Source organism: Ptychodera flava, chromosome 7, assembly GCF_041260155.1.
Source record: "Ptychodera flava strain L36383 chromosome 7, AS_Pfla_20210202, whole genome shotgun sequence".
Classification (NCBI taxonomy): Eukaryota; Metazoa; Hemichordata; class Enteropneusta; family Ptychoderidae; genus Ptychodera; species Ptychodera flava.
In genome coordinates, this window is record NC_091934.1 from 5,599,241 (window position 1) to 5,626,119 (window position 26,879).

Sequence of the window (26,879 nt, forward strand, 5' to 3'; positions counted from 1 at the left end):
CTTTGCACAGTTCAACCCGTCTAACATACACACGCAAACACATATCTACCAAGCAAGATCATAGAAGAGATATCGTTTATTTAAAATAGTTAAATAGGAAATCACATGCAACAAAAAACGAATGAATTCTTCAAAACCGTCCTCAAAATACAAGCAATAGCAATAGGCCTATAGGCCTACTTCATATGACTCACACACGATTATTTCCCAAAGTTTTAATTAGGCCAAATAGCTGCTATTTTTTACCATCTTGAAAAAGATCTCGCCAAAGATCCGGCTCAGTGCACTGGTTATATAACACGGAATATTCATGAAGATAAAAAATGCGTAAGCTGCTTTGTACATGCAGAGAGGCTGGACTGCAGCCTGATGCTAGGGGGTCAATGTGTTCAATGATGTACCTTTATCTGGCGAAACACGAAAATATGGTTCTGTTAGCAATATTTTTGTCTAACGAGAGCAAAAAAATAACATTTTCTTCAAGATTGAGTAAAAAATGATAGTTATAATCAAATTCTTTGCAAAGTTCATTTCGTGAATATTTGAGCACTTAAGGAGTCATACTCAGAAGACGCCATTGTTTAATTTGTTACGATAATGGCGTGGCGTGGCGTCGCTTACATCTGTACATCGTACCATTCCTACCCTGTGATCGTGCCGTCAAGAATCTTCAGTTGTCGATATTTTAGCTTCTACTGACATGTCCCGTCGGTGTTTAGGAATGTCTGCTAAAGAGTCTACCCTTGAATTCCTGGACCATCTCGACGACTATGCGGTACGTTTGAATCTAGTGCCAGTGTGTCATCGACCGTGTCATGCAGTTACGACATGGTCCGACAAGCAGCTAGACGAAACTCGCCAAAACGGAAGAGAGTACCTCTTTTCCGCACCAGCGACAGGTCGACACACACTTCAAGCCCTCGATCGTCGCTGAGTCCTGCATCAGCTGGACGGCTCTATACCAGGTAAGCTTATGTATAGCTGCTGTCTTATTTTTAACCAGCCCAATTGTGTCTAAGATACGTCTACTCCTTCTTTTATAAACGTGTTCAGCAATGTCTGTATCCGGCAAAGTATTTAACGTTTGTTTGTTTTAAATCATCGATATTCCTGATAATTTCAATGAACATCGAATTTCAAGGTCACTTTATGCTAAATGTGACTTTTAGTGGTACATGTATGCACCCCGGGATGACTGTTGATTCATGTCAGGGACCGGACAAAAATTAAGGGCGGGGGGGGTTGGTGTTTTTAAAGGCCTGTGTTGGCACCAGATTGTCTCAACAGAAAATTTACACACCAGATAACAATTTCAATGGAAAACAACAAGCTATCACCCCTCCATAGTCCTCTTACATACTAGAACAAAGGTAGCTGTGATATCGCAGCGGTACTTGTGGCGTGTATCGAACGCGATCGGGTCATTGAGGTCATCGCCACAGTCCCACTGCGAGCCAACGCATAGGCTTCGTTGGCAGTTTACGACGACACCGACCGGTGTCTTAGATTTAGCTTGCAAAATAATGAACTATATTAGCCTTTGAATAAATAAACTTGTATCATCTTTATCATTGACTATCTGAGACTCATTCTGTGCGCCTGCTAACTTTCTTGAAGATAAGAACACGTATTTTCGACCATTTTCCCGTGAGCCGTCGACGGTTCTACGATGTTTGCTCGATCGCGCGTACAACGCATTGAATACGTTGGAGGTCAAAAGTTCAAATTCAAGCAGGAACCATCGACGACTCATCAAAAAACGGTCGAAAATACATGTTTCAAGGTCGGGCTCGTTAGCAGGAGTAGAAGATGAGTCTCAGATAGTCAGTGATGCAGTAGGTATACTTTTATTTTTTGGATGCTTTATCTATTTTATTATTTTGCGAGCTAAATCTACGATACCGGTCGGTCTCATAGTAAACTGCCGACGAAGCCTATGCGTTGGCTCGCAGCGGGACTGTGGCGATGACCTCAATGACCCGATCGCGTTCGATACACGCCACAAGTACCGCTGCGATATCACAGCTAGAACAAAGGTAATTCCAGGTATCAGCAAAGTGCCATTCTAAATCCATGGAAAATAATGACCCTTCAAAAAGTGTTAGCAAGAAAAAGATTATCCCTCCCAAATTTTTGTATGACCAGTGACACCATGTGAAGTGTTCCGTATCCACAGACCTATAGCAATATCCATTTTGATGGATTCTTACAGTATACAGCAGAATCCATTAGAGTATCCATCATTATCCAGTTACTGAGAATCCAGCACCGGAATACATAATGGATTCCCCCAGTATCCAGCAAAACTAAGGCTGCGGGGAATACATGCCAAAATCCATTTTGGATACTAATGGATTCTAGTGTCACAATGCATTGTGGGTCTAAAAAACACAGACCTGGCTAGATTTTGAGAATCCATAAAAGTATTTATGATGGATACTAGCCTAGCCAGTGTAACGGAAAGTATGACTACTGCAGACACTTTTTTATGCTGAGTGAAAGCGTTGCAAAAGTTGAAACACCTAAAAATATTACCACTTGTAAATTCGTTTTGCAATCAACATTGGCAGTGTCAAAAACGCTTTTTCCTAAAGATCCTATATACATACAAATAAAACAAAATTCCAAAACTTAATGTATGTCAAGAACTACAACGTTAACGATAGAGGACTATGGCCTTTCATGATCAATCATTTGAGTCAAGACATGGATTGCGTTTATACTTATCAGCTTGAAACCCCCTCCCCAATCAAATTGACCCCTCTCCTGCTTCAAGTTTACGTTTATCGATACAGGTTTTGTTCGAGCTCGTTACAATTTGAGACGGTATATAGTGGACGGAATCGTTCATTACCTTTTCTTGCTTCAGTCACTGTTGCTAGAAGTTTAACTGAAAATAGACTTTGTTCAAGTCTGAAATTTGCATCAAATTCTTGTAAACTTGTTTTCTTTTCCTTAACTTGTTAAAAGTTGATTGAACGCATTGTCATTGAGTTGCACCCGAATCACATTTGCAGGATCGCTGTCAGCCCTACTGCACTATGGATGAAAAAAGGAATGTTATAAATTTGAAAGATTTTTGTGATGCATAGAAAATTATGAGTGAAGTTTGTGTGTGTGTGTGTGTGTGTGTGTGTGTGTGTGTGTGTGTGTGTGTCTGTCCCTGGACATACCACAGATACGTCCATGGAGTGTCTTGGCCGTCCTGATCATGGCACAGCTGAAAAGGCCAGCGTCGACAAAGATAAAATAATAGGTGTGAAAGGGATTATCAGGCCCTCCTGTACCCTTACATTCATGACTGCACAGACTCCACTTCTAGTGCGTTCTACAACTTTTAAGAACGTCTACAGTAAAAAAAGTAACTTGAGTAGTTTTGCGTGAAATAAAGATGACCGTGATATAGCCGTGATTAAAACAGCCTTTGTTTGCTGTCTTACTCGACCTCAGCTGACTACCATGGCAAAAGTCGGAGACTGCTGAGACGGGAAGGCCATTATCAAATTTGAAAATTGTGAATGTATCGGTCGTTTTATCCAGATGATTTAGTGTCCTTTTCGATATTAAGTGGTCGAACCAAGGCCCCCGGTACGCACTCTGTGGTCACAATGCATATGCAGTACAGTCAGGGTGAAGTGTGCAACACAGACAAAGGGAATTATTTGTTTGAGTGTGCAACAAGCATTGTCAGGGCAGGGACTTCCCTAAATTACCGTGGTCACGGTCCCTCCACAAAACCGTACCGTGGTTAATGTCGGAATGTGGAGAGGTTGCCTGATGTCCTCCCACATTACGTGTATGGCATAATGTTATGAACACTCTGGTGCACGAATGCTTCAATCGTCGTTTGTGTGCAGAGGGTCTGTAGCTTGACGAAAACCCTATGATACAACTTGTCATTTGCATCGTGCGGGTTTCGCATAGTTACTATCAAATCGCCTGTGCCCTGGCGAGTGCATAGGCAATTATCCGGCGAATCGACTACCTTTCAAAATCGAACAACGAATGTTTTAAAATAATGAGTAAAATTAAATGCTGAACACAGAATCGACAATACTGAAAATACTTTGCTGTAGCTGATGGCATCAGTAATTTGAAATACGCTCAAAGGGAACCTACTATAGTCATAGTTTCCGTATGAGTAAATCGGTACAGCCAGCCATCGGTAAGCATGAATGTGAAAAGATACATCAATGCTGTAAGGTCAAATTATTTTGCTCTTGTAGGTAAGATGTGTCCTTTTTTAAATTTTTCCTTTTGCTTCCTAGTGTACCAAGTATTTTCTGGTCAGATTTTAGAGTTGCAAACGTTGTATCTCACATAACGGTATGACCGCCAGGTTTGTCTATTGGGTATGTAAGTGTAAGAGTATCAGGGATAGACTTCTCCAAGTCTGTGGGCATATAAGTATCAAAAAATAATAAATTGAAGGACTAAACATCGGCAAACCGTTGTGTTAATGGTAGGCTATTGCGCAGATCGTGGAGTGAACGCCGCCTGGTCAGCAAGTAACTCAACTGAAGAGAAAGCGCGACTGGGGGCCAGTCTACACCTGGGACTGTGTTCCGTTAATAAATCCTGGGCTAAAATTTAATTTCCTAATAGTATAAAATCTAATGTGCCTATCAGATATCATGAAGTTTGACGCTTGATTGTAAAATATTAGTGCATGTTGCTTTCTAATGCTGAATTCTCATTGAGAAAACAGAAAAGTATCAGGAACTTATTATGCTTTTCATATGCGCTGCAGGTTTCATTATGATTAGTACACTTTGCAAAACAGACGTTCAATTTACAGACATCAAAATATTTTTATATATTTCTGATATATTAAAGTACAGCGCCCGGAGCGCCCGCTGAAAAATATTAACATCTGGATATCACTGATATATATGTCTGATATATGAAAGTCATGCGGTTGAAGGGAATGCTGAAAAATAAGTTCGATATTTTAAAGTAATGCGCTCGAAGGGCGCACCGACAACATTTTAAACATACAGATATCTCTGACATATATGTCTGATATATTAAAGTTTCGTGCTAGCTTGAAGGGGGCTCTGAAAAAAGTATTATTAATATTAAAGTTAAGCGCCTAAAGGGCGCGCCATGAATGCAACTGAATGATGAAATTTGTCGCTTGCACGATGCATTGTAGGCAAGTATGAGTCTGTGTCAAAATTCTAAAACAGACTGAACCCCTCCCCAATTGGACATTTCAAAAAACATGGTGACCCCCCTCTATCATCATAGTCAAAAACGGGGTGACCCTATGAATCCACTCCCCCCCCCCCCCGCCGAATAAACTGACCAGTCCCTTTAGTTGACTTTAGCAATTATGACTCTCAAAGGCAGGCACGTTTTATAACAACGACTAAGATCATAATCTTTCGCAAAATGCGCTCGTTCTTCATGCAGTCTCATAACGATTTGTTAGGGTTGTCATCGATATCGCCACAGCAGTTAAACATGGGATACTTCCCTTTTCGTCACACATCGTTCATTCAAATGACAAATGTGTGGAGTCAGTAGACGACAGCCTATCTTGTGATAGTATTTGGTAGCCGGTATCATGACAGTTTGTGTTCGTGTCGGCTGCACAGACGATCTGCCCTCTTGTGAGTTCGACTTTCTGAAAAACAAGATATGACTTGCGGCAAAAATTGCTTATTTGACACATAACCAGGAGATCTGCATTACATTTCACACCGGTATGTTTTTGAATATTGCCAATATACTCTTCGCCAGTGGTTTAATTCAACCAAAGGACCGTGCTTCAACCACATCAAAAATCGACTCGGAGGCGAGTCAAGGCTGTTCGGTGGCAATGTTAGCTTCACCGCTCGAAAGTTATTCTCGGAAACAGGACGGCAGCATTGGTCAGGGCCGGATTTCGCACATTATATGGAAAGCTGTGGTTATTTCTTCGAAAATATGTGATTGGACTGTATACTTCTTCTTTGGGCCTTGGACTTTCGCCGCCGAAACGTCAATTAGCAAACAAATCACAAGATAGTTCAGTCACGTGAATCCGTAAATTTTGATGCATCGATCTATCGTGATGAATTCTGAACTAACGCGCATTAATTTCAGAGTTAGGGGAATTATTTGTACTAGTTTCGAGAACTTATAATATCAGTATACCCATTGATATAAAAAATAGACCGTACTGCTGCATATCAAATCAACTTTTAGACGATGAACTTCGAAGTTTTACATTGTACACATTTTTATATTAAAAACACTTTTCCGGAAAAGCGGGTGTATGGGAAAAGATACCGCGACTGTAGCGACTATTGCTCAAGAAAATGTCTTTTCCACTTTCTGCATTTACCTTCGTGGTCCATTAAATCCAACGTCAAGTCATAGTGAACTCTGAGCTCAGTCCCGCATGTAAATTGCGACCGTGATATACGATGATGGATTTCATAAAAAAGTGCTAGAATTTCGCTTTTCCCGTCAGTAGGCCTACATACGGTTGGTAGTTATTATATCAGACTGATTTCAAACCGTGTTCATATTTCCCAAAGTTTTATTTTGGCCTGATAGCTGCTATATTTTGACCATCTTGATAAAGATCTCGCCACCGGAATATTCATGAAGGTAAAAAATGCGTAAATCGAAATCCCATTGTGTACATGCTGAGAGGTAAACTGCACAGCAAGCAGCCTGTTGATGAAAATTGACCCCCTAGCTAGTAGCCTGCTGCTCTCTTCTTTCTACCTCCATGCTTTAGCTGGCGAAAACGAATATATGGTTCAGTTAGCAATATTTTTATTTAACGAGAGCAAAAAAAATAACATTTTCTTCAAGATTGAGTGAAAAGTGATAGTTATCAAATTCTTTGCAAAGTTCGTTTCGTGAATATTTGAGCACTTGGGGAGCCATACTCAGAAGACGCCATTGTTATGGATAGCGTCGCGTCGCCTACTCAACGTTGCGTTGCGTCGTCTATATTTTAGTACTGACACGTCCCGCCGGTGTCTAGGAATGTCCACTAAAGACTCTAATCTTGAAATCCTGGACCGTCTCGACGACTATGCGGTACGTTTGAATCTAGTGCCAGTGTGGTGATCGCCAAAGAGTCCTGCATCAGCTGAACGGTTCTCGTGTAAGCTTACAATTTACCAGGTATGTATGTACAGTATGTATAGCTATTCACTTATTCTTGACCAGCCAAAGTGTCTGGGATACGTCTACTCCTTCTGGTATAAACGTGTCCAGCAAAATCTGTATCTGGCAAAGTATCGAACGTTTGTTTGTTTTAAATCATCGATATTCCTGATAATTTCAAACGAATAATGAACATCGAATTTCCGGGTCACTTTATGCTAATGAGTGTTGATACCTGTCAGGGACTGGACAAAAATTACGGGCGGGGGGATTGATTGGTGTTTTTAGAGGCCTGTGTTGGCACCAGATTGTCTCACCAGAAAATTTACCAACCAGATTACAGTTTCAATGGAAAACAAAAGGTAGTCCTCCTACATACTTAAACAAGGCAATCCCAGGGATCAGCAAAAGTGCCTTATAACAATGGAAAATAATGACCCTTCAAAAAGTGTTAGCAAGGAAAAGATTGTCCCTCCAAAATTTTCATGTGCCCTGTGAGTCACAGTCTGTATAAATGATATCTTAATAATTGACATATAAGTTCTCATTTAACTTTGAACTGTTAAAGAATACTTTTAACCTTTACAAAAAATCACTAGGGTGAAAGTCCAATATCACATTGTTGTTCACATCTGTTCTTTCAACCAATATTCTCATTGTGACATTTTCAATTGCCAAACATTTATATAAGCACAGATTTAGCTTGTGTTGTATTTCAAAATACCTTTTCATATTTTCTTCAGAGACCAGAATGTACATGTTTAGTGAATCAACATTCCGGTGAAACTCTAAAAGCAAATTTCTTGCACACACATTCACTATAACCAGCTCAATCTAATCAAGTGCTTTAACAGTGTTCGAAATAACACCTGCCCGGCAGTCCGAGACTGGTTGTTTTTCTGCAGAACTTGTAAAATAAAAAAGTTACCAGTCCGGTGGACAGGTTGACTTAAGCGTTTGGAGTTTTCTTTAAAACTATGTCTGCTATTTTTTCTCTGGGCTCCCATTCAAATTTTATGGCAAGACAGTTTTCTTTCCCGTAAATTCATCCTACTCAACAGCGCATAACAAAAATACTTAGGCACAAAAAGCAATCGCAGTATCAGGACTGGTAAGTTTTTGGCAGGACAGGCAACTTTTTGAAGTTACCAGTCCTGGTGACTGGTTGATTTTTCCACAAATTTCGAACACTGGCATTAATATCAATAATTAAGCATCTATAAACACACAGATATAGCTATTGATTTATTGCAAAAAATCATGGTTTCCTCATGGACTACAATGTATATTGAATAATCCAAAAATCAAATTTTTCGTAAACAGATATATTTTGCATCCAAATTCCAACTACTAGAATTACATAAATTATCAAACATGGATAAATGTACATATAATGCATGTTGCATAGGGGAAAACTGTCAATATTTTGCCTAACAGATTCCAATGTATTAAATTGATATTTTTTTGGTAAAGCACTGTGTTGGCCACATCTTGTTTTCAAATTGTTTCAATAGTTGCGCAAAAATTGTAACCCTGCCCCAAAGGCATGCATGACAATTCAAATGCTTTTTAAAAAAATGGACCCCAAAAAAGGCCTTACCCCCTGTAATTTCTGTTCAGTCTCCATGAAAAGTAATCCAAGGAACACATGATTTATACGCTCTATTGTTTGTTGAACCTCTACTCAAAATGGCTGTGCATGAAGGTTAATAATAAGATAATGAAGATTTGCTATCCTTTATTTTTTTTGAAACTGTAATCAGTTGAATGTTGGCCGATTTTTTAATTCAATCCCACAAGTCCACTTATTCAAGCTCAAATTTATGTATGTACAATGGCTCAAGGACAGAATAGGGCCCATTGATATTTTTTGACCTTTTTTTTCTATAGTCATAGGAGACATTACATTTAATGATTTATGTTGTCAATTTATTTCCTTTGTCACAATAATAGTATTAATTTAGAAGGTTATAAATAATGCAAAGTTACATGTACATGACGACTAGCATGTTTAACCCTTTGCACCCGACCCCTGGTACTCTATGACGTCATCAGACATTTATGTCTGAGCCGGGTTCAAAGGGTTAAAGAACCACTAGCTGTAAGTCTTGAAATTTGTTTACCTCAAAATACATGTATCTCCCCATTTTGTTCTGGTTTTCTCTGAATTCTGCCCTATAGCATTGTTTATGTAACTTATGTGACAAATTATTGATATGTTGGACTTGCACAACTCTACAAATTGCTAAGGACTGTGATTTTTACTGTGCGCACCGGTAGGATTTCTCCGAGAGTGCCCCTGCTTTGCAAACATAGACAATTACTCATACACTGCAGCACAAGAGAGTTACCTGTACGACCACGGATAAGGCTAATTCACGTGCCGCGAGCCAAAGTTCAGTTTGCATGATTAGCATTTCAAGCTAGTAGAAATAGGTGAATTTTCACTCTAATTCACTTTATCAATTAATCTTCACTGTTAAATCACATTTAATGAGGCCTTGTATGTGCATAAAGTGGTGACCTGTGATATGTGTGTTCACGAATTCAACCTGTGCTGGCCGGTAAGGGACTGGAAAAAAATTTATAGGGAGGGAGGGCGAATTTTCAAAACGATGCTGAGAAAAGTGACTCTCCCCAATCGTTATGCTGTCCCTGTACGTGCTATAGTCAACGTCAATAATATTTTATTTGACAGATCTTAAGTAATTCATGATGTGACGCCTCATCCTACCAAATATGAAGGCTATTGCACTAATACTGGCAAATAAGTTAAATTCAGGTCAGAGGTCATCCTGGTTACTTGATATTTTTGCTGTACACTTTCCTCCATGATGGCCGTCCAGCAAAAATCAGACCTATAGCCATATTGGCTGGGTCAAATGTCATCCTGGTCGCTTGATATTTTAGCAGAAATCTTAGTTAACATAATCAATCATCTCTTTCCACTAAACTTCAGACCTCCACCTCTGTTAGCTACTGTGTTGGGTATTGAAATTGTTTAACATTTCACATACCGGTATGACTGAGGTGAGCCCAACTTCACTGCGGGAATGTATGAACTACATGCATTAGCATGAACTCTGTGTGACCAAACAATTCAGAGAATGTTGCGCCCTGAGTGGCCCATCAAATGATGAAGTAAGGGCCATTCAACATTTTATCGCATGAATTGCACAATGCTCTGTGCATTACATTGGACTGCTTTGTGCAGTTTGTGTGAAGATTTCAGTGCAGATATGCACAGTATACAGGGTTTTTGCTTGTATGCACTGTGATGGGATTTAATGTTTTGGCAAATATTTAATCACATTGCAATCTTTATCTTGTCCAAAATTGCATGTACAGTCCCAGTTTAGTTAATAATAAGTGTATACATCACCAAAATTAGAACATTCTCACAAACTTATTTTGGCTTGACGTTAAAATCATAAAACAATGCTAGAAGATACATGTACAGCTAGTGGGGGCTTAAGTTAACATGAGATTAATTTTAATCTTTCCTAAACATGATATGTCATTTTATTTCTGTTTCTGCTGAAAATGAAATGTGGTGTTACTTTCAACATGCACATTTTAGATATTGATATGACCATGGATGTAAAAAGAGTCAATTTTTCATCAATGGTCTGACAGTCTACCAGCTCTGAGATACTGCAGGAATGCATAGTGCAGTGTGAATCCAATGAAGTTGAGCCTTTTCAGGCAATGAAAACGCTTGATATATTTCTGATTCAAATATGTGTTGATGGACTGTCAGATTAATATGGTGATTCATCGTCATTATTGTCACGTGAAATCTGATGATTCATCATCTGTGTTTTAAGATAATTTAATTTTCACAGTAGGATTTTTAACTCTTTTTATTTATTTCCTTGCAAGTTGCAGGTCCCGTGGAGATATTTATTAGGCGTTGAACAAATAGGAAAAGTGTAGTGCCCCAAGGAATGACAGAGTCACACGAAAAGGCATGCCAACAACTGAGAAGAATATGAGAGGTATGTACTTCATACACATGTACAAAGTCTGCACTGATAAGTTTTTTGTTTAAAGTTGTGAACTTTGAAGGACATGCTAACCAAAGCACCAGTGTTGGTGAATTATGGTACATGAGCATGGTTAAAAAGAACCATTACAACACAAAGTAAGACAATTTTACTATAAGTTGACCGTTGATGTTTGGTTATATTTGCAGAGCACCTAGCTAACAGCCATAAGCAACAAAATCTGCGTTTATAATCTTCTTTTGAAGATACAGATGTAATTGATAGTGATGTAGCTTAGCCCATGTCAAATTTTGAAATCACAATGAAATGTGTAAACTCTGCAATTTTATATAGAGAAGCAGTGTTGAAACAACTTAAGGGGGCTCGTACATGAGTTCCAAACACAAATGTACATGACATACAATAATTGCATAGTCAAACCTAAGAAATGTTCTTTTTAACTCTGTCTCCCAACACTTGCCAAAATATTATTGAAGGAATCCTTGAAGTGTACTTTATGAACTTTGTACGAGAAACAAAACATCTAAACAATATCACAAGACAAACTGCCGTTAGAGAGTTTGTTGCAAATTGTGTAATGAAGATGAAACAAGCTTCTGTTCTGATAACATGTTCCAGATTTCATGACATGCTCAAAAACCATAATTTTATCTTTTACTAAAATAGTATGAAACTATTTTCCTATAAACTTAAACCTAAACTACAATCCAGTGGAGACTATGTCATCAGCGATGACTTCTAGATCAAGCACCAACAGATTAACTTTTAAAGGTATTGAATTTGATCCCAGGGCCTAGGAGTGGCACATCTAAAACAGTGTGTATCTTTGCATCAGAGGCGGAATAAACTATGAGTGTATCTATTTATCCAGGAAATCTTAATCTCGACTGCTATGTTTGTACCGAACGCACATAGAGCCAGTCAACGTTAGGGACACAAAAAAAACACAAGGAACAAACAGGCAGTGGTTTTGAACAAAATCAATGTACCCGGTACTTCAACATGAAAATATTCATACCTTGACGCACTTTGAACATAGCTCGTAACAAAGGACAATGGAAAGCCCATGGAACTACATGTACGTGTACAACTATAACAGCCACTCATGTAGTTGGTGCACAGTGAAGATTTTTCAGATCAACAACTTTTACGGATGGTGGACTTACCTTTCCTACTGCAAGGCAATTGTTATCTAACTCGATTTAGCATGAAATTTTTTATGGACTGTGAGGTATGTAAGAGTGCCTTCAACAGCATACTCCGAGTTCCAGTCATGTATCAAAAGACTCCAAAACCGAGTCGGACTTACAAGTCCGAGTACTTGGACTTGCATACTCCGAGTAAAACTGCTTACTCGGACTTGTATACTCCGAGTACATGACCTACTCGGACTTGAATACGTCGAGTTACACTTGCTTATAGAAAAAAACAATGCTGGAAAAACACAGGAACAGGGTATACACTGCAGTGCATTTCCAGTCGCTCAGAGAAAAGAGTTGTTAACGCAATCTGTCTGACCTCTGATCCGATCTGTGTATCTTGTACAACACGCTCAAGTCATCGTCGAGTGTAGCTACCGTCACGCAAATTATGAGTTTGTCTTGTCTTTTCGTTTCATTACCGGATCAGATCCTGATTTGATACATGACTTGAATTGGGCACAAAAACGTTTCAAGATCACCGCGATGCAGCGCGGCAAGTTATTAGAACACGGACGCCATAATTGAATGACCTGTCGACCTGTGACGTCATGGCCGTGGTTTGCTGGCGTAGCGAGGCCATGATAAACTTGCCCAAGCATTTTAGGCATATTATGTCTTGATAAAATAATTAAACTAGTAATTTTCAAAATAAAATGAGCACAGTGCGCTCGTCTATGGTATGAACCGAGTGCGAGTGACCACTTGGTCGTAAATAATGACCTGACTTGACCTGTGATGTCATGCATTGATTTAAGTTCGCTGGACCGATTGTGATATCGAACTGAGTAACTGACTGGACTTGCCTGAAATTTATTGGTTTTTAATGCAAATGTTACGTCTAAGTCATCTTTCAAAAACTTTGCCGCCGGCCGTGGCAGTAGCTTTCTTCTGAGGGTAAAATCACGGTCCCGGTCCCTCCTTGTGGAGGGACCGTGGTTAAATATACATTGCACAACAGATTACAAGACATCGTGAAAATGATTTTTTTTTTCAAAAGAGCAGATTTTTGACATATCGATCCGCGCTAGCCGTAAACTCTGTGGGTAATAAAATACTTTTTTCGACAGATCGTTTCTTGTCCGGCATGGCAAAATATGCATTTATAGGAACACGTATTACTCGGCGTATTCAAGTCCGAGTAGGCCATGTACTCGGAGTATACAAATCCGAGTAAGCAGGTTTACTCGGAGTATGCAAGTCCGAGTACTCGGACTTGCAAGTCCGACTCGGTTTTGGAACTCGGAGTGTATAGTTTGAGATACACCTACATACCTGGGACTGTTGACGCGGTGTTTACAGTTGTTACATGGTGGCAAATCCTTGTCGAATCGACGACTGCTGCATAAACAGTCACTGAAGAATCTGTGCATGCATTTACAAGCACTGGATATTTTTACCATTTTTAATCGAAAACCGTTCGTATACGTGTATGATGGTGACAAAAACAACATAAGGAATCTTGCGTACATTGTTACTGATTACTTTGACCAAACAAAAATCACCCAAATGCTGAACGATGATCATACAGAACTCTTCAGGTTGCAGGATTAAATGACCCCAAGCCCGATCTCAGTCAACAGTGCCGGGCTCGACGTCTACTCTATCAAACTGGACAAGAGAATATACTAAATTTACCTTGAAAAAAATTCAAATTGTGTATCATATTGAAAAAAATCTACTGGGGCCACGGAGCGAATTAAAAAAACCAACAAAACCCAACAGAAGCAGTGGAATGATCATTATTGTGCAAGGTTGCTGTATTATATGTCAGGGTAAAAAAATTGTAGCTTTGAAATTTCTGGACGGTATAAAAGGCTCAGTGGTACAAATGTTTATTCATTGTTGACATCGTATCGATCTGATTGACACAACAAATGTTTGATCGTGCATCCCTCGTGATTGGCAGCTGTTTGAAAGCTTTCCCTATTGTTCTTTGAATGCTTCGAACACGTCCACAGCATCGCAGCAGTTTTCGCATCAAAAATCAACTTAAAATGGATATAATGAGAGAATTTCACCAACAAGGTGATGCCACAAGTATTCACAAAAGTAATATGTTGGAACAGTGCTTTAATTTACTCTTTGGTTGTTGAAAACTCCAGATTTTCGGGAGCATTCGTTGATGCTGTTACCATGTGCCACTCATGTTGGATTATGAATGCCCAGGGAGATAGGGGGTATTTATAGGCTCCGAGTCCCCCTTCCTTTAATCCATACTGCCACCCATACGCAGTCAGTTCAGTCTTTGATTTGGGTGATTTCCCAGCATGACATGCCCTCTTTTTAGTTCAATATATGTAAATGTTACAAGGCACTGTAGGTCAAAGCTGCATGGTACAAAAATATTTCTACCTCAATATTCCATCCTAATTTGACAGATTTAATATTCTAACGTATATGTCTTACTGTATTAGTTCTCGACCAACGTACAAAGACTTGGTCCATTTGCTGAAGCATTAATTGATGATATGTTTTGCAAAATTAATAGTGGAAGCACGACCATACACCATGTGTCTTGGAGATACATTGATGTTAGTCTCTCCTAACAAAAACAGGAATATTTAGTAAATAATAAAATAGGCAATGAATCAGTGAAAAAACATTTTTATCTTCATATTTGTATATTATGGCATAAACTTGTCAGTTTGATGTGCAACAGTACATAGATGACCAGTTTATTCATCAAGGGAGCACAATTTGAATGGGTTGGGGTTCACTTTAAATTGTTAAAAAAGTAGTTTAAGTGTTCAAAACATTTTTTGGGAGATAAAATGATTCGCTGCATTATTTCACTCTCGGTAGTCATTTAACTGTAAATCTGAACAAAAGTATAATTATCTGCCACACAAACATCTTGCCTTGGCAACTCTGAGGCTTGTCTTATTGTAAATCGAGCTCACTGAGAGCAATGAACAATTTCTATTACTTACATATTAAAGATATAGCAAGTTTTGTCAGGGAAAATATTTAACAGTGACCTCGTCTGTTGACCACTAGTACCATGAAAATAGAAATGTTTAGTTGAAATTCCAATATCATTACTGTTGTCCACATCTGAACCTTCAAACACCCTATTTGAATCAAGTACATTTGTATCAATTGTCAAACACCTCAGAAGCACAGAATGTGTTTGTTAAGCATTGTAAAAAAAATTATTCATAGTTTTCTCATAGACTCCAGTGTATAGTGAATCAACATTTCAGTGAGATTCAGAAATCAAATTTCTTGCATACATATCAACTTTTAACCATTCTCGTCTAATGAAGTACTTTCAAATGAATTATCAAAGGTCTATAAATACAAAGATTTAAACAAAAACAAACTAAATGGATAATGTACAATTCTGATGATTTATTCTGTGTATCGTTATTTACAGAAATTGAAGGACGCAAACGGGGCTATCCAAGGACTAGCATGAAGCTGAAGACATTTGGTAGTTGTGTGTGTTTCTTCTGAGGACAGCGAGCATGACAGAGGTTGCAAGGGTGTTGCCTTTATTCGGAGACACTTGCCATGGGATAGAGAGAGAAGTGAAACTGCGTACATTATGGAAAAACACTTGCATCAAAGGAAATGCATATTGAGGCTACCTTGCATTGAGGGCGTGGCCCCAATCAGACCAGAGCCTGAGGATGAGGATGGTGGGCCACACAGTACTAGAGATTTCCACAATACATCATGATTTGTACCAATGTAGATTCCCCTGTGAAGTCTACCATGTCTCCCATGTGTAGACAAATTCCTGGACCATGTGTAGAAATTCTGAGAACGTACTTTTAAAAACACCTTTCTTCTCAATTCCCATTGTAAAGGATTAAGAAAATTGTGCTTGATTGAGAGAAGAGAAAGGATTTTTGTAAATTTTCCACTGATTGTGTCCTCAGCCATACAGAATAAAGTGATGGAAAGTAGGGAGAATTGTTGCACCTGTTTTATGAAACAAAAGGATATTGATTTTTTCCAAATAGAAAAGACAAAAGAAATTTACATGCTAACTATTTTCAGAGAATGACCCCTTCAGTTGGTAATAACTTGCTTCCCAAAACTGTGACATTTGTAGTACCTGAAGAATGTGACTTTTATGGTTATTTAATGGTTTCTTTGAAATTTATACTGCAATATTTCAACGTACTTTTAATAAATATAATTAATCAATTATCGTGAGACTTCACATTATTGCTTTTATGCAGAACTGAAAAAGTTACAAGAAAACTAACGTCGTTGGTACAAATCGAACAGCATTGTGGGTAATTGATTGTACTGTGGGCCATGAGCCGTTATACAGACAAATGACAATATCAACAGCGCTGACAACTCATTACAGGACAATGTTTAATGTATAAGCATATGTTTTTGCATTTTCTTGATTCTGCTAAAAGCTCAATGATGCATTTTTAGTTTTGAACAAAGACCACTCAACTTTTGAATTTTATTGACTAGATACAGGCTGTACTCATGTTATTACACCGACGAGTCATAAACAGTGATTATTTGTATAATTGTATTTTTTGGGAATTTTTTCTATTCTTGGTCAAGAAATCTTCTCTGAGACCACAACTCCAATTGATTTGAAAGTTGGTGTGGAGGTTTTTAGGGTACAGCTCAGTAAGACTGTTTCAAATTGTGGTGAAGTTTGCATAATTGTATATTTGGCAAAATTTTTACCATTGTCTTTTGCCAAGTCTTTTTTTTTTTTTTCGCTGCTACAATTGTACAGACGTTCAATGAATGACTTGAAATATTGGTTTCAAAAAGTCTGGTTATATTATTGTTTGTGATTTTTTTCAGAAACCGCAGCTTTTGTTTAACACATGTGTCAATTATTGTAAATATTTCATTGGATTAGTATTATTCAGTGAATAAAAAGGACATTATTTTTTTAATTGCATAACAGTTGTATGAACTTAAATTGTTGATGTGTGTAGTGTAACATGTGAGTATGAGTAAAATGAAAGAATACTAGTATATCATGAGAATACCGGTAATACATTTTATCAATAATGGTAGATATTGTGCATACCATCCTATGGCAATATGCCTGCACATAATTCTGTAAAGACAAAATGGAAGAATGCAGAAAAGATATTAAATATCCGCGCTGTACATATATATCAACTTGGTCCTGTTTGTTTCCCCATAATAGAACTAACTGCCCCATATCTATTTTCTAAGCATGTCTATGCATCATTACCAGTGTAATTGTTGATAATTGCACTGAAGTAAGGCCTTTTGAAATGGATCTGTCAAAAATAACATAAAGGATACAGAGGCCATGTTTAGAAGCAGATACAAGGTTATTTTGGTATACAATTATGAAAATAAAATGATGAAACAGTACAAAATGTGCAAAAGGTACAGGTTACTGTTTCAAGTAAATATCGATTCATGAGAAATTCAAAAAATTAAAAGGAATGACAGCAGAGCAGTGATATTTTATTCGATTTCACGCAATGTACCATGGGAAAATTTAAGGCAAGAGGGTGGATTCCCATGATCACTAATTTCACGCAGAATCCATTGAAATCCTGCACAGGATTATTCAGGAGACTGTCTTATGGAATCCATTAAAATGCTGTAATGGATTCTGCTGTGGATTCTAAAAGTGTTCCGTATATAGAAGAATCCATAATTGGATACCTTAGGATTCCCTGAGTACCCACAATGGATATCTCTGGATTCCTTGGATTCTGATTGAATCCACGGAGGAATCCACAACAATGCTTGATGGATTCTGGCTTTTTCACATAGTGATGAGTCACAGTCTGTATTAATGATCAGGGCTTGACAATTCCTATCGCCTGATGCCCGGGACAAGTGAAATTTCCATTCGGGCAAGTCAAAAATAAAATCTGGTTGCCCGCCGACAAGTTGTTTATACAACTTCTGGCGCAATCAACGCGAACCTAAGTTGCGGTTTGTGTACGTGTTGCCCAATTTGTGTTGTCGTTCACCAAAATAAATGTCAATCACTGACTTATTTTAGATACAATTGTGACGTTCTTCTGGAATTCACTTGCCGACTCACACATGTTGCAATTTTTTGATGATCAACATGAAATTGTTTTATCGTCCAATTAAAAAAGTCGCTTAAAATTTGGCGTAAACAGCATTTCTTTGTTGAATGCTGATGCTCCGCCCCAACAAATTAGGTAAAAGATTGCAAAACCTAATCACATTGCTTATCGGCGATCGACCCTGCAGTACTTCAAAATCATTTATGCGGCCTCGCGAGGTAGATGAATATTGTAGGCAGATAGTTTGTGGAGTGATCGCTGTAAATGTGAGTATTTTACGGTAATATTTCCACTAACGCAAACAAGGCATTGTGCATTTTCACGAGCCAGAGCGTAATTTCCGCTCCGCAGACCTACGCAAAAATCAAGCAAGGCTTTTGCCGTAAAGAGGTACGTAGTTTACGACGATGGGCATTGTGTAACTCTGAGAAACGACGTTGTGATGATTTACGACGGTGCCACGAGGGCCAGCGTGAGTGGGATCGTCTGAGAATTGACGACTCGATGTAATGAATAGAACGATGTTTCTGACAAAAGATCTAAACATAAGCGTTATGATGAGGAAAAACGCCGTAGATGTTATCTCCTGAAATGGAAAGCACAGTGGCCTTGGTTGTAATATTACGGTTCCAAAATGTTCTGTACGTCGCGTCGTGTCTCAAATACCCACCATTGCCAAACCATGGAGGTAGGAAGAGACTACCTCCATGGCCTAATCAAGCTAGCGAAATGCTTTTCTTGACGGAGTGACATGTTTCGCGTTGAATCCATAAGGTCTCACGAGTTTAGTCAACCACATTTGGACTGCTTGGAGCATCGCAGATGAGATCGTGACGGGGACAAGGATTGTGGAAATTTTGTGGGTCCCGCTGAGCCCGATACGGTTTCACTTGACAACACCCCGATCGCATGCACTCGCAATGCGTGAACCGAATGACGACGACCAGCGACAGACACTGACCAATCTTTTTACGACGGCATTTATGCTTGCCAGACACGGGAAGCCGATGTATGATATGAACCTTCAAATTCAATGTTAGCCCTGCGTACAGGTCTGTGTGTTCCCTGGCTGTGCATGAAGGTTAATAATAAGATTATGAAGTGTTGCTATACTTTCTTTTGAAATTGCAATAAGTTGAATATGTTGGTAGATTTTTGAATTCAATCCCACAAGTCTCCTAACTCTTGTCACTCAAATTTATGTATGTTCTATGGCTCAATGACAGAAAATAGCCCCTTGATATTTTTTTATCTTTTTTACTATAGAGGCATTATATCCATGTTGTCAATTTATTTCCTCTGTCACAATAATATTATTAATTTAGAAGGTTATAAATAGTGCAAAGTAACATGACATAGCATGTGAGTTAATGCCCCACTAGCTGTAACTTGTGAAATTTGTTGACCTCAGAATATGTTCCCATTTTGTCGTGGTTTTCTCTGAATTCTACCCTCTGAAGGGATATTGGCTTTTACTGCATTAGGAATATTCCTCTGAGAAACATTTAAACAGTAAACTCAAATTTAACAGCCATTTTGATTATCGCCCCTTTTCAAAATTGGTAATATTAACAAGGAGAGAGAACATACAATGTCACAGTTGAAAACATTCACCTCTAGGGTGAACATTCAATCTTGGATGTCAAAACAGGGGGGCAATCATGAATGTGGGCCCGTACTCCTGTCCCAAGGGGGTCATTCAACATACATGTAAAACCCTTGAATTTTCTGTGGAAAATACTATAGTCTATCAATATGCGACCTAAATAAAGTAATCAATATATTGAATTTTATTAAAACCCTTTTCCTGCCAGACAGTATCACTTCCCCATCAGCCAAGTCAGTAAAAAATGGTATTGAGCCAAAACATGACATATTTTCACCCACTTGGCTTGGTCTGTTATAGCATCTTTAGTCCAAAAGAATCAAGTTTACAGTTTTGAACAGCTTTCAAATGTACAGTATTATGTTAAAATACACCATATGAAATATGTTGTGTTTCATTAATTTTAACCATCTTGACCTGGTGGTGAAATATGGACTTGCCAGGAAAAGGGTTAAACATACGGGTAACTTGTATGTATTAGGAAATTTATGATCATTTGTTCTGACCAAAAGGTTTTGCTCTTGAAAATCAGAAAATGATGCTGTTCAAAACGAGCATAACTGACCTGCATGGATGCTTTCCTTGCAGTGTTCAACGTTTGTATGGACTGTGACATTGTAGACTCTTCAATTTGAGGGCATACCCAACATTTACATTCATCGGCAATGCCACATGCATACAGCTCCAATGCACTGTTGACTCTACATCAGTCCTTTCTACCCAACTTCCTTTGCAGCACCTTATATCCACCAAAAATTTAATCAGCTGTGTACAGGTTTATATTTATGTCATAAAAGCATTTATCATTACTTTTTGCACAGAAACAGTGATTTGTTGAAGTTATCCATGAAAATAAATATCAAAATCAGGCAATATGGAGACCTTTTTAGCCTCCACAAAGCATGCCGGGAGAAATGCCCAGATGATGATGAAGTTTTCGGGTTTTTGTGCATTGACTAGGGGGTCTGATCTAGGGAGTCTCATAAACAGCTTAGATATTATGCCTGCCTGTAAGTATTACAGATGTACTAATAATCGTGCGCGAGATTTCAATAAGGCATTCTGCATGATTCGAAACCTGAAGTGAAAACACCGCCTCTAAAAATTGTTGCTGGTAAAGATTGGCACGACGTGAGTTTTCAAAATTATAAGTACAGTGTGTGTTTTTATGTATGCAAAGACCGTTTCCAAGAATTTTTCCCGACATTTTTCCCAATGACTAGTTGTGAGGTTGTGGCTTTCAGATTTTAACCATTCTCAATTATTTTCCCAAGACTGCACAATTGACAGCAGAAAACGGCTGCTTGGATTTGCAATCTCTTCCTACTTCCATTGCGGTTTCTAATTACCGGTAACTCAAGATTAGAGTTCAAAGTGAGTTGTGAGAACAGGAAAATTGTAGTTTATGACTGTACTTTGAAATGATAAATTGAAATTTTATTTAGTGCCCCTAGAACATAAAAGTGTGTTTGAAGTTTAATTTAGTGCCCCTGAGAACATGAAAGTGTGTATGCACAACTATTGTTTGTTGGATGAGGGACACTCCATTTAGAGTCTGGTTCAAAGTTATAAGGTTGAAGGCAAAGTGTGTCCATTGGGCAGTAGCTCAATACAAACGCACAGTAGATCAGACCCTAGTGATACCCCTAACTTCCTCAACCAAACACGAAAACTTAACGTCATCTTAGGTCAAGCCTCTCTGAGGAATTCCGATAAGTGGCGCTTCCATATGGCGAAAATGGCGTCATACACATCAATTAATAAAACATTAATTTCCAGGAGAATCATTAGCACATATCTCATCTCTTCATCATGAATGTTACAAAAATAATATACTTCAACTTTTAAAGGCAGGTTGATATTTGGTGGGCTATCCCTTTAACATTTCACACTATGACTGAGGTGAGGTTATGACCTTTGGGGAGCCCAACTTCACTGCGCGAATGAATGAACTACATGCATTTGCGTGAACTCTGTGTGACCAAACCATTCAGAGAATGTTGCGTCCTGAGTGGTGCATCAAACAGTGAAGTAAGGGCCATTCAATATCTTATAGCATGAATTGCACAATGCTCTGTGCAGTTTATGTGAAGATTTCAGTGCAGATATGCACATTATCCAGGGTTTTTGCTCGTATGCACGGTGGGATTTAATGTTTGGGCAAATATTTAATCACATCGCAATCTTTATCTTGGCCAAAGTTGCATGTACAGTCCAGTGGGTAGTTAATAATAAGTGTATACATCACCAAAATCAGTGCATTCTCACAAACTTATTTCGGCTTGAATATAAAAAAAAAAACAATGCTAGAAGATACAGCTAGTCGGGGCTTTAAGTGAACATGAGATTAATTCTAATCTTACCTAAACATGATATGTCATTTTATTTCGCATCATTTCAATTCATTTTTAACTTTCTAAATTATTTCTATTTATGCTGAAATAGAAATGTGGTGTTATTTTCAACATGCACATTTTGGATATTTATATGACCATCGATGTAAAAAGAGTCAATTTTTCATCAATGGTCTGACAGTCTACAAGCTCTGAGATACTGCAGGAATGCATAGTGCAGTGTGAATCCAATTATGTTGAGCCTTTTCAGGCCATGAAAATGCTTGATATATTTCTGATTCAAATATGTGTCGATGGACTGTCAGATTAATATGGTCATTCATCGTCATTATCGTGACTTGAAATGTGATTCATCATCTGTGTTTGAGACAATTTGATTTTTCTCAGTAGGATTTTTAACTCTTTTTTTTATATTTCTGCAAGTTGCAGGTCCCCTGGAGGTACATGTATTTATTAGGCGTTGAACAAATAGGGAAAGTGTAGTGCCCAAAGGAATGACAGTCACACAAAAGGCATGCCAACAACTGGGAACAATATGAGAGGTATGTACTACAAAGTCTGCACTGATAAGTTTTTAGTCTAAAGTAGTGAACTTTGAAGGGCAAGTTAACCAAAGCACCAGTGTTGGTGAATTATAGTACATGAACATGGTTAAGCAGAACCATCATGACACATGTACGACAATTTTACTTAGCTGAACTTTGATGTTTGGTTATATTTGCAGGGCACCTAACAGCCATAAGCGACAAAATCTGCCTTTATAATCTTCTTTTGAAGATACAAATGTAATAGATAGTGATGCAGCTTAGCCCATGTCAAATTTTGAAATCACAATGAAATATGTAAACCCTGGAAATTATTATAGAGGAGCATAGTGTTGAAACAATTTCAGGGGCTCTTCCATGAGTTCCAAAACACAAATGTGCATGACATACAATAATTGCAAGTCAAACCAAGGAAATGTTCTTTTTAACACTGTCTCCCGACACTGGCCAAAATACTATTAATGAATCCATGAAGTGTAATTTATAGACCTTGTCTGGGAAACAAAACTTTGAAACAATATCGCCAGACAAACTGAGGTTGCAGAGTCTGTTGCAAATTGTGTAATGAAAGATGAAACAAGCTTCTGTTCTGATAACATGTTCCAGATTACATGACATGCTCAAAAACCATATTTTATCTTTTACTAAAATTGAACGAAACTATTTTCCGAACAACATACAGTGTGCAAGAAAACCATTGCTTTTTTTTCAAAAATTGTAGCATAATATATATTTTTGCGTAATTGTACTGTCCCAAATACACAAACATGACCCCCAACAGATCACTAGCATGTGATTTCCAAACATTTAACAAATTCACCGCTCTCCCCTGTAATGAATCTAGCAAGTATGTTATTGTTATTCAATCACCGTAATTCAAATGACATAATCCAGCGGGGACTCCATGTATGTCATCAGTGATGACTTCTAGATCAAGTACCGAAAGATTAACTTTTAATCCATACTATTACTGACACACATACACAGTCACTTCAATCTTTGATTTGGGTGATTCCCCAGCATAACATGCCCTCTTTTAGTTCAATATATGTATATGTTACAAGGCTCTTTAGGTCAAGGCTGCATGATACAAAAATATTTCTATCTTCAATATTCCATCCTAATTTGACAGATGTAATATTCTAACCTATAGATCCTACTGTATTAGTTCTCGGCCAACGTACAAAGACTTGGTCCATTTGCTAAAGCACATAATTGACCATTCGCTAAAGCGCATAATTGACGACGTGTTTTGCAAAATTATTATTGGAAGCACGACCATACTCCATGTGTCTGGGAGGTACAATGATTTTACAGTCTCTCTTAACAAAAACAGGAATATTTAGTCAATAACATAGGCAATGAATCAGTGAAAAAACATTTTGGTCTTCATATTTGTATATTTAGGCATAAACATGTCAGTTTGATGTACAACAGTACATAGATGACCAGTTTATTCAATAAGGGAGCATTCAGTTATTACAGCCGGGGGTAAGCCAGCACAATTTGAAGGGGGATGCGGTTCACCTTAAATTTGAAAATTGCAAAGGGGAGGTCATGTATTTTTCAAACAGCATTGGGGTCAGTCAATTTTCTTAAGTAGTTGTCCTGTTAAAAGAAGTTTTAGTGTTCAAAAATATTCTGGGAGATAAAATGATTCGCATGATTTCACTCTTGGTAGTCATTTAACTGTAAATCTAAACAAAAGTATAATTATCTGTCACATGAACATCTTGCTGTTGAAACTCTGAGGCTTGTCGTATTGTAAATCGAGCTCATGGAGGGCAATGAACAATTTCTATTACTTACGTATTAGAGATATAGCAACTTTTGTCAGGGAAAATATTTAAGTGACCTGTAGACCACTAGTACCATGAAAAGTGAAATAGGTTTAGTTGAAATTCAAATATCAAAACTGTTGTCCACATCTGAACCTTCAAACACCGTAATTTAATCAAATACATTTGTATCAATTGTCAAACACCTCAGAAATCATCGATTGTGTTAAGACTAAAAGATTCCGTCGTGTGCGGGCGCTCCGGCGCACTGCGACCTGCGACCCTTTACCAGGTAGGTCGCAGTGCACCGGAACGCTCGCATGCAACGGAATCTTTCAGTCTAATTGTGTTTGTGAAGCATTGAAAAAAATTATTCATAGTTTTCTCATAGACTCCAATGTATAGTGAATCAACATTTCAGTGAAATTCAGAAATCAAATTTCTTGCATACATATCAACTTTTAACCATTCTTGTCTAGTGAAGTACTTTAAAATGAATTATCAAATGTCTATAAATACACGGATTTAAACAAAAACAAACAAAATTGATGATGTACAGTCCTGATGATTTATTCTGTGTATCATTATTTTCAGGAACTGAAATACATACAATCTGGGCTATCCAAGGACTAGCATCAAGCTGAAGACATTTTGATAGTTGTGTGTGTTTCTTCTGAGGATAGCGAACATGACATAAGTTGCAAGGGTGGTGCCTTTATTCGGAGACTCTTGCCATGGGATAGAGAAAGAAGTGAAACTGCATATGGAAAAACACATGCATCAAAGGAAATGCATATTGAGGCTACCTTGCATTTAGGGCCTGGTATCAATCAGATCCGAGCCTGACAGACACATGACAATACCAGCAGCATTGACAACTCAATACAGGACAATGTTTAATGTATAAGCATATTTAATACATTTTTTTTATTCTGCCAAAGGCTTAGTGATGTAATTTTAGTTTCGAACAAAGTCCACTCAACTTTTGAATTTTGTTAGCCAGACAGAGGCTGTACTCATGAAAGGCCAACTGGGAACACTTTCCATATGTTATTACACCAACTGAATTATAATCAGTGATTAAGCTGAATACCCAAAGCTGTACATGTTGTGAATATGTGGACTGTACTCGACGGATTACTGGCTGAGTTATAAGACCAATAATTCTGTCTTAGTCTCTTCAGTGGCCATATTTGATATTTCATGAACAATGTGTTAAAAATGAGGTGCATCTTTGCAAACAAATTTTACAGATTAAGTACACCAACTTACAACTACAATTATTTTTGGCAACACTGTAGCTTTATGTACATGCAATGTGCTTGAATCTTAGCTCGAGTCTAGGTTGTAATCAAAATATTTGTATGGCAATTTTCAATGATATGGCAGAATCATTATCATGTGTGATCTATAATAGATACTAGCAATGCAACACAAAACATAGCTAAATGTGGAGTCTCTTTTCTACTTAGACATCCAAACACCCGGTACATCCAATTTTATTTTAAATCTTAGAGAACAATGGATTTATATTTATTTGTTATAACTAAAGCCATAATTGCTGTGTAAAGTGAGTTAAGTTAAATCAGTTCTCAGATACTTGGTTGACACTTCAATATTGCATCTAAGAAGAAAACAATAAGTGTATTTTTTGTTTTTTACATGAAGTATGTTGCTTGTATTTGAGGAAGTTTTAGGAATTTCATTCTGTATTTTTTGTCCCATGTGATTTCCTATTAACTATTTTAATAAACAATTAAAACCGATACCTCTTCTATGTATCTTGCTTTGGTAGATATGTGTGTATGTTAGCTGGGTTAAATGTGAAAAGTAGTTAATACAACAATGATATTAATGTAGTTAATGAGTGCAGAACTACAGTACAATAGGTGCAAAAACAGAACAATCAGGTTCATATTTGGACCTACAAGATCCAAATTACAGAAGATTAAATATGTTTCTTTATGTTGTGCATAAAGATGTATAAATACAAATCAGGTTGATGCATAAAGGTGAATCTTTATGCATCTGTAATGTCCTACATAAAGGTGATTAAATTTAGTCAGCCATTAAACCCTTTTATGCACAAGCATAAAGGTGCATAAAGTTCCATCTTTATGCTGCATAAAGATGAATTACAGATCATCTTTATGCAACTTTATGTCACCTTTATGCTGCGCATAAATCTAGATTTTCATCTTGTGTGACCTATCACTATCTTCTTCATGACTGCAACAACATATACTGTGGTATACAAAACGCA

The 26,879-nt window shown here is 37.8% G+C and overlaps 2 long non-coding RNA genes across 4 annotated transcripts; both read left to right on the forward strand.

Moving 5' to 3' along the window:
• The first annotated feature begins 566 nt into the window (after positions 1-566).
• LOC139136637 (uncharacterized) lies at positions 567-25,417 on the forward strand. 2 transcript variants are annotated; one of them, XR_011553213.1, is made up of 3 exons: positions 567-965; positions 22,717-22,835; positions 25,211-25,417. It is a non-coding gene; the product is annotated as an uncharacterized lncRNA (long non-coding RNA). The 2 variants fall into 2 exon arrangements; XR_011553212.1 differs by having other exon boundaries at positions 22,723-22,835.
• On the forward strand, positions 6,881-17,210 carry LOC139136635 (uncharacterized). Of its 2 annotated transcripts, none has more exons than XR_011553211.1 (3): positions 6,881-7,128; positions 10,993-11,108; positions 15,696-17,210. It is a non-coding gene; the product is annotated as an uncharacterized lncRNA (long non-coding RNA). The 2 variants fall into 2 exon arrangements; XR_011553210.1 differs by having other exon boundaries at positions 6,884-7,128; positions 10,999-11,108.
• Positions 25,418-26,879: the final 1,462 nt, after the last annotated feature.